The following is a 19,546-nucleotide window of genomic DNA, read 5'->3' as shown; positions in this document are numbered from 1 at the left end:
AATAAAGACTCTTTAAAACAAATGGACCAAAACCAAATTACCTCGCATATGAGAATTTCCTAGCACCATAGTTATGGATTCTAGAGCAAATTTTTTCAACCAGGCATCACAATCTCTCTTCTCAGCCTAGTAGTTTGGATAGGCAAACCTAAATATCCGAATGGCAACTCCCTTCATCAACCCAGATACACTCAAAATCTCCCGCTGAGTTGATCGAGACCCCACGTATAAGCATTTGATTTTGATGCACTCACTTTTAATCCAAAGAGCATTTGAAAAAAGTATAGAAAGACCTCGCAAGAAGATCATCAGAGATTATGCATCTCCTCTGCCGAACATAAGGACGTCATCGAAACATCGATTAGTGAGCCTTAACTTCTTGCACATTGGATGAAAACCAAACTTATATTTAACAGCTGCATACGTGAGGGTTCTGGTCAGGTATTCTATACATAGGGTAAAAATGAGAGGAGAAAGAGAGTTTCCCTGTCTCGCACCCCTCTTCCCCGGGAAAAAACCAAACATCTCACCATTCGAGAGATATAGAAAAGAAGTTGTGGTAATACATTGCATTACCATGTTTCTAAATCTCAAGGGGAAATTCAACATGATCGTGACTTGTCCACAAACTCCCATTCCACAGTATCATAAGCTTTATGTAGATCAATCTTAAACATACACCTAGGAGAGGAAGAAGGCCTTTCATACAGTCTAATTAAATCCTAACAGATCAAAATGTTCTCTTGGATACTTCTGTGTTGTATAAAAGCTACCTGATTTTGGTCCACTATATGAGGGAGGACATCAGCCAATCTTGCACACAAGATCTTAGAGATTACCTTATAAATTACATTGCAGCAAGCAATGTGACGATATTGCATTACAGTCTGAGGTCTATCACATTTAGGCACTATAGTAAGATTAGTAGCATTTATTTGCTTCAAAATTCTACCATGTTGGAAGAAATCTAGGACAAAAGATTGATAACATCCTTGCCTATCTCACCCTGGCATCTTTAAAAAATCTACTATTATATCCATCGTGTCCGGAGATTTGACATCGTGGATACTAAAGAGAGTATCTTTGACCTCTCGCACTGGGATGTGTCCGAGTAGAAGGGCATGGTGAGCTTCAGTACACCTAGGGCCTTGATCAATGATCTTCCTGTGGATTCTTTGTACCCTTTGATTAGAGCCTAAAAGATGTTTATAATAATCCAGAAAAGCATTTTGCACCAGTCCAGGAGTATCACACATGTTGCCTTCCATATCCTCTATCATAATCACTCTATTCTTATTCCTTCTCTGCTTAATAGTGTAATGAAAATAAGCATTGTTAGAGTCACAACTACATGATTATTAATTACAATGAATTGTATCAGTCATTTAGTTCAACATTTAAAATCCATATCAAAATTATGTAGATCGAACCTAATCCAACTGAAGTTGAACTCAAATTACCCGTTTAGTTCACTCTTCCGAAGAGTTTTTTTTTTGTGTTGACCAGGAGTATCCCTACCGAGAGCTGTGGTAATCTCCTTCGGGGTACTGAAGGCAATTTAATGGGTTGACCCCTCCCATGTTTGACTTTTTCATTCGCAAGAGTCAGAAATCGAACCCCTGACCACTTGTTTAAGAGATGAGAGCTCTTACCACTCACACCAGTCAACTTTGATTACTTCCGAAGAGTTTGTAGCAAGTGCAATTGATGGCCATTTAAAATCCAGTTAGGCCCTGTTCTTTTGAAATGGCCGATCTGACGGAATCGAATCAATTTATAGGATCTCGAATCGAATCGAATCGAACTTATAGGATCTCGAATCGAACTTATAGAATCCGAATCGAATCGAATCAATTTATAGAATCTGAAAAGGATTTAAATTAATTGATTTAAGTCCAAAAAAAATAGGGTCTTAGTCTCCTTTAAGATGGCATTATCCGTCTTAAACCTAAACGGGTTAAATATATATCACTTGTGTATATAGGAACGTATAGAAAAAATAATATATTTATCTTATATATATAATAATATTATATTTTTTTTTTACAGCAAATAGTATAATACTTGATCCGTGTTAAATGAGAGTTTTAGTACCGTAGTGACACTACTTAGCTTGCATTGATTAGTGACCGTTGGAGGCATTTGTGTAAGTGTAACGCGATGGCCTACTGAAGGGAATGTTAGGATGTAGGCTTTTCGTAACAAGGTTTTGTAGACTTATAGGCTTTACAACTAAGTGAAGATTCTTTGTAGCTCCCAGTTTAGAGGAACTTAAATAGATTTTCATTCCTAGATACAGTAATTACCTTTCCCCCCCTACAGTATTATTTTCTTATCCATTTTTTTCCCTTTAATTTGTGTGCTATTCTACATATTCTCTACTTTATCTATTCCAAGATATATACGGAGTAATGTTGTTCATCGTATCATACCCTGTAGTCTGTACTCATTACCATATAAAATCCAATGAAAATTTATTAAAAGTAAATTCTCATAAATAACATATATAGAATTACCAATATAAAGTAATTTAATATATAATTTTTTTAGTTTCGAATCTACTATTTACATATGAAATATGTAGATAATCCAAAGATATTGTAAAATAAAGATATTGGATTAAAATTTTATTATTTTATTTTTTTTGTCATACATGTCGAGTATTTAATTGTTGTTTGAAGTCAAATATGTTAAATGTCGTGAAACGTTTATTAATCTAGAATTTACCAACAAGAACCAAAGGTTTACAACTAAGGCATGCCTCTTCCTGGGCCTCAAAAGAACCTCCCCTATCCCTCTACAATTCTACATCCATTGCTTCAATATTTTAAACTTGTTTGGAGCGACATATGTTATTTAAGCACTTTTGCCTTATACATTTGCCCTACTTTTCAGTTTTCATGTCATATTATATCATCTAATACACCAAAAGAAAACTATCGTATTATACTCCATACAATATTTCGGATGGACTGTAGTCTCAGATCACCTTTCCCAAGTACAAATTTGTTTCATTAGAATTATTTACTAATTTGCATCCAATAGGTATGCTAGTACTCCTCCCATGACAAGTAGAGTGACGTTTTTGTATCATTTTATTGACAGGGAGAGGAGTCGATTGAAAAGGAGGCAAATATAAAATGTTGAGGAGGGGTAACATTATATTAAAAATTACGACTACTTTTCATTAATGGTTCATTGTTATCCAGTATATAAGTTTTTATATAAAGACGGCAAAAGTATGCCTATTAAATTTACACATGAGGTCTAGACCACATCCACCAAGAAGGAAGAGTATCTACTTTATAAATCTGAGTAAATTAATTGCATCTCAAAATATATTGACAATGGGTTCGTTTATTAAGGAGATTATTCTCTCCTTGTTTCGCCTTTCATCGGTTGGGAATGACGTCGCCTTTCAGGTCTGTTAATAAATAGTTCGCCTCACAACTCATGTAATACTCATTTTAACTGAAAACGCTATTCGGATAGTGTACCCTATTGAACATCTATCTATTGGTAAACTCAGTTGACAAATTTAACTGACTAGTGCTTAAAAGGATTATTGAAAGTACTACTCTTTCATATCAATAAAGTGCACTTTCTTTTCTGGAAATCCATGATAACAAATTCATAGTTAAGCGTGCTTAGTGGAAGTAATAATCTTATGATGGGTTCGTTACCTCTGGGAAGGTTTACAAAATGCGCATGAGTGAGCATTACGAAATATGCTGAAAAGGTCTCGTGTTAATCTGTGGGCTAAGTACACAAATTGGCGAGCTTTCATGAGTAATCGTTTCTGGAGTTTTGGTCCAAGGTCTGGCCCGAGGAGTTACAACCCAGGTCACACAAACATGAGCTTTGCTACCAAATTAAATTTGCACATGGTTTGCGTCGCGTCTATCGAGAAGGAGAGAGTGTCCATTACTTCATAAATAAGTCAAAGAGGTTTCATCCCAAAATCAATTAAGAATGAGTAGTTTATTTAGATTAGGTTTATTTATTCAATGACTCACCAGTAAAGATTCCGTGCGAATGCGCGGTTTTGTAGATGGACAAATTAGAGAAAATAATAATTATATTAATAGTATTTAACTCCGGTTGACATTTAATTATAAAATTTAAATTAGTATAGTAATGTTTTGTATTAAAAGGTAGAAAAGAGTAGTTTCAACACTTTTAATCCGTATAAGATTGTCGGTTTTACTCGAATTATATTGTTAACTTTGTTTTAAAAAAATATTATTATTATATTCATTAAAGGCGTAATATAACAGTTAAGTAATTATTGTAGTCATCAAGTTTAGTTTTAAAAATAATAATAGTAAAATATTACTTTCACATTACTTATAATCAGTACAATTTTATTTATGTAACATAATAAGAATATTCTATTAATATGTCTAATCAAATTGAAAAATATTATCCCTTTTAAATGGGCTAGAATTATGTATTTATTACTCCGTGTATGAAATTAAACAATATGGCCCAATTTTAGATATGACATAATGAAGCCCAATTATAGAGTAGTTTTCATTTAGGCGGGAAAATATTAGAGATCTCTTATTCTATTAGTCTAAGGGGGGTGTTAAACCCCATAATAATAATAATTATGGGGTCTGTCCCAAGAAAATCTAAATAAAATAGAAATAAATCATGTAAAATACTTTATTTGATTAAATCTGATTCTTTACATTTTATTTTCTTTTATTTGGTTTAAATAAGCACACTATATCACGTATGAGAATCGAACCCTCCCAATTTCATGATTGGAGTAAGAGAGCTCTTTTTTTTAAAGTGGTACTAAAATAAAATCAAAATAGATCCAGTACATTACAATCAAGGTGGATCGGGTTGGGGAATAGGACTAGAGGTTCCATCGGCAGTTACATTCAATTTCCTTTTCTCGAATACAATTTCCCATTTGGGCGAGCCATGCAATAGTTCCCTATAGTCCATAATAAGGTTAGAACTAGCATTCAAAATCAAACTTTGGTGTAAATTAAAATATCAAATTTCATGATTATAGTAAAGAGAACTCTTATCACTTGCGCTAACTCTTGTTCTCACATTTTATTTTCTTACAAGGTGTAACTTAATTGAGCATAACGACATTGATTCTATGGAGGTATTGATTATTTTATTCTTATACTAGTTGGAAAGCCCGTGCGATGCACGGGGCTCCTAATAAGATCATCTGCAAAATTATATTTATAAGTTAATAAAAAAAAAGTCCAACTATGTTGAATCATTAAACTTTTCGCAAAATCAAATCCAACAGAATTAGTAGTCTCTAAATAACAATCAAAAATATTTGTGATTCTATTAAATAGAATGCAGGAGGCACCTGATAGTATCATCTTTGTTAACATTAGTTAGTAGTTTATGGCAGATCCCGTTACATAATCCTATTATGGAGTTAATGTTCCTCAATCTTGAATAACATAATCCACATACCATACTTGGTAGCAGGGGCGTGGCTAGTGTTGTAGCATGAGGTAGCACTTGCTACCCAAACCTTAAAAATTCTCGAGGAAGACGAAATTTTGCTACCCCAACTAATGTTGATTCAAAATAAAACATATAAAGGTCATAAGTTTAGCACTAGCACGCTTGTGGTTTAGCAAGTAAAAATGTAACAGATCTTCCCCAAAGGACGCGCCGAGGTTCAAATCCCGCGAGAAGCATTTTTTTCTTAAAATTTTTTAAGTACTATTAAAAACAGTTAAGTTATGGAGTACATTACATCACGTCATCACTATAATGAATTTGTGGCCTAATTTGACAATTATTCTATTGTTCCCATCAAGTTTTTCCACCCTGATTCTATATTTTTTATCCACATTTCTACCTTTTTTCTTGCACGGTTTACGTAGTACAGAGTAATATTTTTGATTTGTCAATATATTTTGTTAAGAGGTATAATCGTGTGTATTGATCATTAGCCTTAACACGGCTTATATAGAATACATAGACGATATGGGTTGGGCCTCAATACAATACAATGATATATTCCTAATACCCCCCCTCAAGCTGGAGCATGAAGGTCGAGAATGCCCAGCTTGCGGAGAAGGTAAGAAAATTGTGGAACACCTAAAGCTTTCGTAAAGATATCGGCCTGCTGATCGGTAGTGGACACGTGCTCTGGACAAATCAGACCATCAGTAATCGCGTCTCGAATGAAGTGACAATCAATTTCGATATGTTTCGTAAGCTCATGAAAGACCGGATTGCGCGCCAAATCTAACGCGGATTTGCTATCGGAGAAAATAGATATGGGTGTCACAAAGGACACGCCGAGAGTAGTGAGCAAGCCTTTGAGCCATTTCAATTCGCAAACCAATTGAGCCATAGATCGATATTCTGCCTCAGCGGAGGAAAGGGATACCGTCTGCTGTTTTTTGGTTTTCCATGATATAGGAGAGTCTCCAAGAGTCACAAACCAACCCGTAATGGACCATCGAGAAGTAGGGCAGCCTCCCCAATCAGAGTCACACCACCCACGAAGAGATAATGCACTATCAGCCCGAAGCAAAATACCTTGGCCCGGACTACCTTTCAGATAACGGACAACGCGGTGAGCTGCCAACATATGTTCACGGCGCGGATTACTTAAGAAACGGGATAGGATGTGCACGGCATAAGACAAATCGGGGCGTGTCACAGCTAGATAAACGAGACGACCAACGAGCCGTCGGTAAGACTCGGCATCGTCACAGGGAGGACCGGAAGCTAAACCAAGTCGATGATTCTGCTCGATTGGCATGGCCACGGGCTTAGAGCCAAGAAGACCCGTTTCAGCAATAATATCAAGGGCATATTTTCTTTGACTAAGATAAATACCAGCTTTGCTACGCGAGACTTCTAAGCCGAGAAAATATTTGAGTTTACCGAGGTCCTTCATATGGAAACACGCACCCAAGTAAGCTTTGAATTTAGCAATTTCAGCTGTATCATTACCCGCAATGACGAGGTCATCCACATAAATGAGCACGAATAAACGCACCGAACCATTGGAATAGGAGACTAAAGAGTAGTCAGAGTATGAGTGAACAAACCCAAAATTCTTCAACGCAGTGGTTAATTTAGCGAACCAGCATCGCGGTGCTTGACGGAGGCCATATAATGATTTCTTTAACCGACAAACTTTACCTTCCTTGCCTTTACTAAAACCCGGAGGTAACCTCATATAGACCTCTTCATCGAGATCTCCATGTAAGAAGGCATTGTGTACATCCATGTGATGTAATTCCCAATTATTGACAAAATGGCAACAGCTTAAGAAAGCGCGGATAGTAACCATCTTGACCACAGGTGCAAACGTCTCTCCATAATCCAAGCCTTCAACCTGATGATTACCAAAAACAACAAGACGAGCTTTTAGGCGTTCAACAGTACCATCCGACTTATATTTTATCTTGTAAACCCATCGACAACCAAGAGCCTTTTTGTCTTTAGGAAGATCAGTGAGCTCCCATGTGTCATTACGTTCAAGGGCATCAATTTCGGCCTTCATAGCAATGCACCAGCCGGCATCGTGTATAGCGTCCTTAAATGAAGGTGGCTCAATTCCCGTCGTAAGAGCTGCAATAAAATGACGGTGTTTCTCCGAGAAAGAATGACAATTAAGATAGTTTGCTAATTCATAGGGCGTACCTGAAGACGACTCAGACGGATTGGATGAGCTAGTGGAGGAGGATGGATTGCGTGTTGTGTCGAGCACATAGCCTTGTAAACGGGAATTAGGAAATTTAATGCAGTGTCCCCGGACCCCGGCCAACATGAGTATCGTGGGAAGTGCTGGTATTAGCATCAGTACCGGCTGTTTCATCGACAAGGGGACCTGTTTCAGTACCGGCTGTTTCATCGACAAGGGGACCGGTTTCAAGAGCAGCTGTATAGGTCTCATTAGCTACTGTACCAGCCGCGGGTGTAGCCGTATCAAACCCATTGGCAGCCATGTCATCGGAGCCATTGAAAGGTTCATCAGAAACAAGAGGTGAAGAAGGGTGTACAGGGTCCGTAGTTTGGGCAGTGAAGGGAAAAATACCTTCATGAAAAATAACATCGCGAGAGACAAAATAGGACTTCGTCTCAAGGTCAAACAACTTCCACCCTTTCTTATCACTCGGATATCCAACAAAAATACATTTGCGACCCCGTTTTTCAAATTTATCCCCGCGAGTATTTTGGTTGTGAGCAAAAGCTAAGCAGCCAAATACACGTAAATTGGCATAGGACGGGCTAACACCATACAAACATTCATAGGGGGTCTTATTGTTAATTAAAGGTGAGGGAGTGCGATTGATGAGAAAGACCGAAGTAAGTATACTTTCGCCCCAAAAGGATTTATTCAAATTGGCTTGAAATAACAGAGAACGAGCAACATTCAAAATGTGACGGTGTTTTCTCTCAACCCGGCCGTTTTGTTGTGGGGTTCCAACACAAGATTTTTGAAATTTAATGCCATGGGCTAAGAAATATCCAGCAAGACAATTGAATTCGGTCCCATTGTCACTTTGGACGACTTTAAGAGACTTAGAAAATTGAGTAGAAATCATATTAACAAAATTCAAGAACATGTCCGTCACTTCAGTTTTATCAAGCAATAAGTAAACCCAAGTGGCACGAGAAAAATCGTCCACAATTGTCAAAAAATATTTCGCACCACAAGAAGACGGGATACGGTAAGGACCCCATAAATCGCAATGGACTAAATCAAAAATATGCAATGCACGCTGTTCATTATTATGAAAACTATTACGATGTTGCTTCGATAAATGACAAACATCACACACCGAGTCCTTATTAAATTTGAAATTGCTAGCAAAAGAAATAGTCTTGATGACTTGATCAGACGGATGCCCAAGACGACGGTGCCAAAGTGTGGGTTAATATCCGTATACTACCCTTTAATTGCAGGACTATAACGTAAAATTTACATGTGAATGTTGTCATAAAACATAAAAACGATAAGGAACAAGAAATAACCTCGGGTCCTTTAAAATTGCGGCGTAAAGAACAGAAATCAAAGCAGATTTCCTCCTAATCGTTACACCCAAGACTTTGTCCGAGATATGCCCTTGTGCTAGAACAGTGTTCTCCGATTGCCTTGCAATATAGGGAGAACTGATGTGAGTTTTGTCGAGATGAGAGATCTCAGGTTTTTCAGAGGAGAATGCTCTTCAAAACCCTAGTTTTTCTACAAATGAAATTGTCTAGGTCAAAAGGAGAGGGAGTCTCTCCTTTTGTTTGGTTCGGCCGGACCGAGTGCATGCATGGGGAAGTGGGCTTCCACTTCCTCTTAATATTAGCTCGAGGTCCAGTTCACCAAATGCTAAAATGTATATGACGGGTTTATATTATAAACTGTTATCGGTTATCGGAAATTAAGGCATCAGCTAATAATACGGGTTAGCTGAATTATTAATACGTGTCCGACAAAACAGTATTGTATAATTATTTTTAATATACATTTAATTAAATATAAATCACGTATATTTAATTTTACGAATTAACTGGTTAATTCGCCTTAGCCCATGATATTTAATCCGTATTAAATATAATATCTCAACATCACATATTTGACTAATTACTAGTCAAATAACTCGGACTAACTGGTTAGTCAATTTTGGCATCTACATGACTGTATTTCCATACTGTCACGTCTCTCAAACGTATCCTATAGGTGTGACTTTTAGGGACCAGTTGATCACCGCCATCTGTATGACAATAACGTCAAACTTATCTAGCAAGCCAACCGTTATTGATAAACGTGGATCAACTGATAATAATACCAAAGTATGCCCTTTGATCCTTTTAGAGGTTTATAAGTCCTTGCACTAACTGTTAAGGACACCAACCCCAACAAGCTCCCACTTGTCCGTACAAGTGCATGTGCAATGACGTTATCCGCACTAACTGGAGGACACAAGCTCCAACAAACTCCCACTTGTCCGTACAAGTGTACGTGCGATAACCGATTCTCATATTCATTTAAAATTTCTCCCACTCAATGTAAAACTATTTGCAGATCTGGATCCACAAAGGTCGTATTTTACAATCGATCTGTATCTAGAGTGGTTTCCCCGACTAGAGAGTAACTTAACTGATAAAACGAATCCGTATCCGAGCATGGCCATGCATTTCAGTTACAGCTCCTCGAGTGGCCCTGAGAAATATCGAGTACCTGATAAAGGCTGAATATTTCCTTCAACTCGACTCCTTCCGATCTAAGCACAGCATGAAATGACCAGAAAATCTACTTGGCCCCCTGTTACGGATGACCGTGAGAAAGAAACCAAAGTCACCCAAAATCTGCCGTAGTCTCAAGAGACAACATAGTCAAAGAATCGACTCTTAGGATCACCATGGCGATCCCTATCCACGACCGGCAAAATGAATGTTATAAAACATTTAGGACTCCACGTCGATGTCACAATTGTGTCCTACGAGATATCCGTATAACTCGCCTCTGTGATTGGTCAGTCAACTGGTTGACTTATGGCTCGTTGAACCCACCATCAACCAACGTCACAAAATAATTGCCAGAGTTATCAGCTCATGTGGGTAATTAAGGACTGAAAAAGATATGATGTTTGTTCAGTTCACTTTGTGGTGTTCAAAATTGTCGTACAATTCCACATGAAAAACAAAATATATATATATAAAATATCAAAACGATGATGTCGTATAGAGTACAAGAGAGAATGAATCTGATCCATAAAAGAGTACTACAACTTAGGAACACGTTTAATTCCCATGGAATTAACGTGCCCTTCATGCTTATCTTGTCGTAATGCTTTAGTGAGAGGATCTGCTATGTTATCATCTGTAGCAATCTTTTCTATCACTACTGTCTTTTGCTCCACGTAATCCCGGATTAGATGAGCTTTCCGTTGTACATGTCTAGACTTGTTGCTAGACTTAGGCTCCTTAGCTTGGAAGATGGCACCACTATTGTCGCAATAGATGGTGATCGGGTCATTCGAACTAGGCACTACGGATAGCCCATGTAAGAATTGACGCATCCATATCGCTTCCTTTGTAGCTTCAGACGCGGCATAGTACTCGGACTCAGTCGTAGAATCTGCTTTGTAACAGTTTGTTTCGAACTCTTCCACCGATCGCAGCGCCATTAAGAGTAAAAACGAATCCTGACTGAGATTTCGAGTCATCACGATCCGTTTGGAAGCTAGCATCTGCGTAACCGGTTGCGCATAGCGTTTGAGAGCCTCCATAAGTCAATGCCCAATCTTTAGTCCTCCGGAGGTACTTAAGAATGTTCTTGACAGCCAACCAATGTGGTTCACCTGGTTGCTGTTGGAATCGACTTGTCATACTCAATGCATATGCCACGTCCGGACGTGTGCATATCATGGCATACATGATTGATCCTATAGCCGAAGCATAAGGAATCCGTGTCATGCGCTCTTTCTCTTCCGGTGTCTCTGGTGCCTGAGACTTGCTCAAATGCACCCCTGGAGCCATGGGAAGGAACCCCTTCTTGGAGTTAGTCATGCTGAATCTCTCTAGGACTTTGTCTATGTAAGACTCCTGACTGAGAGATAACATCCGTCGTGATCTATCTCGATAGATACGGATGCCTAGAATTCTTTGTGCCTCTCCCAGATCTTTCATCTGGAAATGGTTTTTCAACCATACTTTCACCGAAGTTAAGAGAGGTATGTCATTCCCAATCAGGAGTATGTCGTCAACATACAATATTAGGAAGACAATCTTGCTCCCACTCGACTTGATATATAGACATGGTTCCTCGACCGATCGAGTAAATCCATTTTCTTTTATCACTTGGTCGAAGCGATGATTCCAACTCCGTGATGCTTGCTTAAGTCCATAAATGGAACGCTTAAGCTTGCATACTTTCTTAGGATGTTCAGGATCGATGAAACCTTCGGGTTGTACCATGTACAACTCTTCCTCCAAAAAGCCGTTTAAGAAGGTGGTTTTCACATCCATTTGCCAAATTTCATAGTCATGAAAAGCGGCGATCGCTAAGATAATCCGAATGGAACGCAAAGATAACTACGGGTGCAAAAATCTCATCGTAGTGCAAACCTGGCACTTGGGTGAAACCTTTTGCAACTAGTCGTGCTTTGTAGATATCTTGCTGACCTTCCACAGAATGCTTTATCTTGTAAAGCCATTTGCATTGAAGGGGACGAACCTTAGCAGGTAAGTCAACAAGATCCCACACGTTGTTCTCATACATGGAGTCCATCTCGGATTGCATGGCCTCAAGCCATAGCTTTGAGTCAGAACTGGTCATGGCACCTTTATAGGTTGCGGGTTCACTACTCGTTAAGAGTAGAACGTCATCTATGTCATGTTCCTCGACCATACCGATGTATCTGTCCGGAGGAAAAGAGACTCTTCCCGACCTCCTAGGTTCCTCAGGAATGTTCACCGCAGCCGGGATTGAAGGAATAGGTTCCTCCAATAGTTGCTCGGTATTTGGTTCTGGAATCTCCGACAGGTCGAAGGTTCTATCACTCTTTGCATTCTCGAGAAATTCCTTCTCTAAGAATGTCGCACTAGCCGCAACAAAAACACGTTGTTCGGTTGGCGAATAGAAGTAATGACCACGTGATCCTTTAGGATAACCTATAAAGTATGTCTTGACCGATCGCGGGCCGAGCTTATCTTCAGGTCTCCACTTGACATAAGCCTCGCAGCCCCAAACCCGTATAAAGGACAAGTTAGGGACCGTTCCCTTCCATAGTTCATATGGAGTCTTGTCAACAGCTTTAGACGGACTTCGGTTAAGTATTAGAGCGGCCGACAAAAGAGCATAACCCCATAATGAATCAGGTAAAACCGTGTGACTCATCATGGATCGAACCATATCAAGTAGTGTTCGATTTCTCCGTTCGGACACACCATTCAATTGAGGTGTTCCAGGTGGAGTTAACTGTAGGGCAATCCCACAGTCCTTTAGGTGTTGATCAAACTCGTGAGAAAGATACTCGCCACCACGATCCGAACGCAGTGTTTTAATCTTTCTACCTAATAGGTTCTGTACCCTATTTTGGTATTCCTTGAATTTCTCAAAGGATTCACTTTTGTGCTTCATTAAGTAGACATAGCCATATCTACTCAAATCGTCCGTGAAAGTGATGAAATACCTATAGCCTTCTCGTACGGTGATTGACATAGGACCACATACATCCGTGTGTATGAGCCCTAATAGGTCGGCAGCCGCGCATTCCAACACCTTTGAAGGAAATCCGAGTCATCTTACCGATGAGACATGATTCACACGTGCCAAATGATTGAAAATCAAAGGCCGAGATAGTTCCATGTTTGATGAGCTGTTTTACGCGTTTCTCATTAATGTGTCCCATACGGCAGTGCCATAGATACGTTTGATCTTTGTCACCAACCTTTAACTTTTTATTCATTACGTGTAATATTTCCGAGGTCTGATCTAAAACATAAATTCCGTTCATGGAAACTGCCTTGCCGTAAATCATATCGTGTAATGAGAAAATGCAAGCATTGTTTTCTATTACAAATGAAAAACCAAGTTTATCAAGCGCAAACCGAAATAATATTTTTGGAAAGACTAGGTACATAATAGCAGTCATATAATGACAACTCAAATCCGCTTGGAAGTGGATCACATATGTCCCCTTGGAGATGGCAGGCTACTCTTGCTCCATTCCCGACACGCAGTCCACCTCACCCTTTACGAGGGGTTCGATGTTTCGGAGCCCCCGCACATGATTACACAGATGAGAACCACAACCAATATCAAGTACCCAAGTTCCGTAACTTGCGTGGTTAATCTCAATCATATGAATAAAAGTAGAAGAGAGAGAAGACATACCAACAGGTTTAACACGACCTGCCTTTAAGTCCTCATGATAAACAGGACATGTGCGTCTCCAATGCCCAGTCTTGTGGCAATGATGGCATTCCATGTTTTCACTCTTGCTCTTTGTCATGCCTGATGAGTTACTCGCCTCACCAGGACCACTCTTCCCCGAACCCGACTTCTTGAACTTCGCCTTACCTCTTTCGTTAGGTTTGCCGGAGCTTTGCCCTTACCTTTCCCTTTGTTTGACACAACGAGAACATCCTGTTTCGAACTCCCACTGAACTTCATGTCCTTCTCGGTCTGTACGAGGAGGGAGTGCAATTCATGGGGAGTTTTCTTCAAATCATTCATATAGTAATTCGCTCTGAATTGCGAATAACCATCGTGGAGTGAGTGAAGAATACGGTCGATAACAATATTCTCGCTGATGTTACAGTTAAAGGTCTCCAGTTTCTCGACATTCTCAATCATGCTGAGAATGTGTGGGCTAACCGGTTGGCCCTTCTGGAGTCTCGCATCAAAGAAGCGAGTGGTATGCTCATAGGTCACGATTCTCGGTGCTTTCGAGAATTCCTTAGTGAGCGTGGTGAAAATCTTGTTTGCACCTTGGGCTATGAAGCGTTTCTGCAAATTGGGTTCCATTGCAAAAATAAGTACGTTCTTTACCGCACCTGCTTCTAAAGCGAAATCGTTATACTCGTTGATTTCGTTAATTCCAGCCGTGGGGCCTGGGTTTAACGGCATGGGCTCAAGCAGATATCTGAGCTTCCCGTCAGCAGCGGCAGCATTCCGTAATGCTGCCTCCCAGTCCGCGAAGTTGGATCCGTCATTCTTCAGTCGAGTAGACTGATTCATCTGACTCATGAAGATCCTAAGCCAGGACTCACGGTCCAATGTGGCACTTGGCATTGGGTTATCACTTGAACCAGCCATTTGTTGTTTAGCAGTTTAATACGTGATCTACACTGAAAAAGAAGAAAAACAAAACGAAATAAGCAACTCATCGAGGTGATTTAAGTCTATTTTAAAATTCATTTTAAACATGTAGACTCTTGCACTTGCATAATTGATCTCCCTCAAGAATGATACAAGTGATCCCAAGACTCAATTTCAGTAAATTGATAAGCCAACTGTTTAGCTAATTCTTCCGGAAGAACTCTTGGTCGATAGATTTCTGTAAATCCTATCTATAGTCCACCATGATCACAGGATCGTACGAGTGACCATAGTGTTGAGATAAAATAGGTCAATTGGTTCCAACTTGCCCGACGTAGAAGGGGTCATAGTATGCCTACCGACGAAGAAGGGACTCATTGGAGTTTGACCTATAAAGACCGTTCTCAATTTTTGGTTTATACGAGGAAGATCCCATCAACTAAGTTTTAATTCATTTTAAGTGAACGAATAACTAGCGTCTGTCGTGAATGAATTAATTTAGATGATGGCTTAAAATCGTGTGACATGAGAATGTCAATGAAAACTAACTCGTGACCTCTATATGTGTCAGTTTTCATGCAATAAATTGTAGGTGGTTTGGTTTTTAGGCGGAATATGATGCAAATAATCGTTGCGAAAAATAAATAAAGGAATGCAATACGTAAATAAAAATTCCTAGTGTGGCCTATCCTAGTATAAGAACAAAATACAACTTTGGAATCCACCGTTGGACCCGAAAAGCTTGTCTTGATGTTCCATCTTGATCCAAGTAGCGGGAGTGAGCATCTGGTCTCCATCTTTGGTCTTCTCAAAAATTACAATTTAAAATTACAAATATAAACCTATTTACATTCTAATTAGAACTGTAATTACAAGTGAAAAATCCAAAACGGAGATGCGAGATCTCAAAATACAACCAAGACCGTGTTCCATCATTACGGTAACACGTTCTACTAAGGCCACACTAAGTTACAACTGATTGCAAAATTAAATACGTAATAAAAGGCATTCACGGCATTCATAATTAACGATAAATAAAATGCATCAACTAAAAACAAATTCATTCGTGACATAATTCCGTAATTATGTTAAAATTATCCAAACCACCTTTTAATGATTAAAATTCATGTGATAAAACCGCTTCTATCATTTAATTTTAATCCATTACAATCCGTCATTTTAAAGACGCTTTAAAACAACTATATGGTACGTGAGTGAACCGATTCACTATTAAGCGAGTGTACTATATCCGTATAAAGTACATAAAGAAGCCAAAAGAAAATTTAAATCAAAAGAAACAAATTTTCAAAGTCATTAAAGACGAAATCCCTCGATCCAGGGACACAAGTGCTCGATCGAGGAACAAAGGGCTCGATCGATCAACTGCAAGTCGATCGAGGGGTATGCTCGAGTACTCGATCGACTAACCTGGAGGTCGATCGAGTACCTATATCAAGAAATCTGCTCGATCGAGTACGAGGACAACTCGATCGAAAAGCGAGGGGTTTTGAAGCTGGTCGATCGAGTACAAGGACTCGATCGAGCAAAAAGTTTTGGAACAGGGGTCGATCGAGTACGGCGGGGGGATCGATCGAGCAAAAATTATACAGAAAAGCCACTCGATCGATTAAAAACATGGTCGATCGAGTGCTAAAATCTCTGGAAAATTCAAAACCCTCGTGAAAACATATTTCGAGACAAAATCAATTTCAAATTCGATCAAAAACGCATTAAAACAAATTTGACAATTGACAAAAACTTGACATGTTGCTATAATCTCTGTATAAAATAACAACATGTAAAAACAACAAGAAATTTGAAACAAGACAGCCGTGTAAAACATGGCACGGTATGGTTTTCGAGACAAAACAACAACAAGAGCAACCGTGTAAACAAGACACGGTTCCCAATGCAACCAAAAAACGCAGCAAATTAAAAAATTTCTGCCGAGTGAAAAAAAATATGGCTGCCGAGACAAATTGTTAACCAAAATTCATCGTTTCAACAATCGTTTGATGAAAAACACATATAAAAATTTACGTGGCCTCGCTCTGATACCACTTGTGGGTTAATATCCGTATACTACCCTTTAATTGCAGGACTATAACGTAAAATTTACATGTGAATGTTGTCATAAAACATAAAAACGATAAGGAACAAGAAATAACCTCGGGTCCTTTAAAATTGCGGCGTAAAGAACAGAAATCAAAGCAGATTTCCTCCTAATCGTTACACCCAAGACTTTGTCCGAGATATGCCCTTGTGCTAGAACAGTGTTCTCCGATTGCCTTGCAATATAGGGAGAACTGATGTGAGTTTTGTCGAGATGAGAGATCTCAGGTTTTTCAGAGGAGAATGCTCTTCAAAACCCTAGTTTTTCTACAAATGAAATTGTCTAGGTCAAAAGGAGAGGGAGTCTCTCCTTTTGTTTGGTTCGGCCGGACCGAGTGCATGCATGGGGAAGTGGGCTTCCACTTCCTCTTAATATTAGCTCGAGGTCCAGTTCACCAAATGCTAAAATGTATATGACGGGTTTATATTATAAATCATATTATCGGTTATCGGAAATTAAGGCATCAACTAATAATACGGGTTAGTTGAATTATTAATACGTGTCCGACAAAACAAATATTGTATAATTATTTTTAATATACATTTAATTAAATATAAATCACGTATATTTAATTTTACGAATTAACTGGTTAATTCGCCTTAGCCCATGATATTTAATCCGTATTAAATATAATATCTCAACATCACATATTTGACTAATTACTAGTCAAATAACTCGGACTAACTGGTTAGTCAATTTTGGCATCTACATGACCGTATTTCCATCTTTCCACGTCTCTCAAACGTATCCTATAGGTGTGACTTTTAGGGACCAGTTGATCACCGCCATCTGTATGACAATAACGTCAAACTTATCTAGCAAGCCAACCGTTATTGATAAACGTGGATCAACTGATAATAATACCAAAGTATGCCCTTTGATCCTTTTAGAGGTTTATAAGTCCTTGCACTAACTGTTAAGGACACCAACCCCAACACAAAGGTCACGAGATCCTAGAGCACTTACTTGATGAATACCCGCCGAAGGAGCACACGCGCGAATCCAATACAATCCATCCCTTAGCTCACCAATCCTAATCGTCGTCTTCAAAGAACGGTCCTATATCAAACATGAACTCTTAGCAAACTCAAAAATTAAATCACTATCAGAAGTAATTTGCGGTACGGACAGCAAACTACAAGTGAGACTTGGGACATAGAGGACTCGGCTAAGAGTAAGAAAACTATTAATATAGACCGAGCCCATAATTGTGGACTCAACCTGGTGCCCATTCGGGAGACCAACGGGTCGAGCTGGTATCGTCTGACAGTCCTGCAAACAAGAGATATCACCGGTAACATGATTAGAAGCTCCAGTATCAATAATCCAAGAAGGCATACCACTTAAGCGATCCGAAGTAAGGACGGTATTGGTAGAAATCATATTGGCCTGAACAACAGGCTCCTTATTAGAACCCGAGGCACCCGTGGTCCGACCAAAGAGAGGACGAAGTGCTAGGAACGGACTGACCCACGAGTGCTTTTAGCAGCACGAGCACAGCGTAAATCAGCAAGGGTACGCGGACGATCACCCCACCATTCCGGGAATCGCTGTGATTTAATGAAACAATTTGAAGGTTCATGACCACGAGTATCACAAAAGGAACAAAACAGACCTCGACGTTGTGCACTCTCCTGCTCACGCCTGTCACGCCAATTAGGAGACTGTCGTGGCATAGCATACGCCACAACATCAGCCGCATCAACTTCGGTCGTAGAGGAAGAGCGAAGTCGCTCCTCTTGAAGCACAGCATGATAGGCACGAGTCAAAGAAGGTAACGGGTCGAGTTGAAATTGTTGAGACCGAATGTTACCATACAAAGTAGAATCGAGTCCCATAAAAAATTGGTGGAGACGCTCGTTATCGAGTCGTTTAATGGCATCGGGGCCAATATTGCAGCTACATTTGCCACATTTGCAGGAGAAAGGAGGCTCATGAACAATTAAAGAGTCCCAAATCATTTTAAGTTTGCCAAAGTAAGTAGTGACATCCATACCTTTAGTTTGAACACAATTTTTGAGTTGAGTTTTCAGATTGTGAATTATTGTACCATCGACGACGGAGAATTGCTCGGCAAGATCATTCCATAAAACCGAAGCGTCCTCGACATAAGAAATCGAGTCAAGCAAGGACGAATCGATAGTGTTTCGAATCCACTGCACAAGAGTACAGTGTACGACTTCCCAATTTTCAAGAAGGATTGGGTCAGTCGGCTTCTTTATAGTGCCATCAATGAAACCGAATTTTCGACGCGATTTCAAGGACATGCGCATAGAGTTCTTCCAATCATCGTAATTATCACGTCGTAAAACGACATTCCAAATTTTGGCCTCGGGAACAGCATTGGAACCGAGGTAATAAGGAGATTGTGAGTCGATCTTAGAGTTGGGAGCGACGTCGTCATCGCCGGCCATTGTGGCTGCGGAAACGATCTTCGTCGTGAAGAAAAGAAAGGGTTTTTTTTTTTTTTTTTTTAGGGTTTTGTTAGGGTTTCGTGAGGAAACCTGATCCTGATACCATGTTAAGAGGTATAATCGTGTGTATTGATCATTAGCCTTAACACGGCTTATATAGAATACATAGACGATATGGGTTGGGCCTCAATACAATACAATGATATATTCCTAATATATTTGCAGTCAACGCTCGATAACTTC

Source organism: Silene latifolia, chromosome 4, assembly GCF_048544455.1.
Source record: "Silene latifolia isolate original U9 population chromosome 4, ASM4854445v1, whole genome shotgun sequence".
Classification (NCBI taxonomy): Eukaryota; Viridiplantae; Streptophyta; class Magnoliopsida; order Caryophyllales; family Caryophyllaceae; genus Silene; species Silene latifolia.
The sequence above is the reverse complement of the archived record's forward strand: the minus strand, read 5'-3'. Positions refer to the sequence as shown.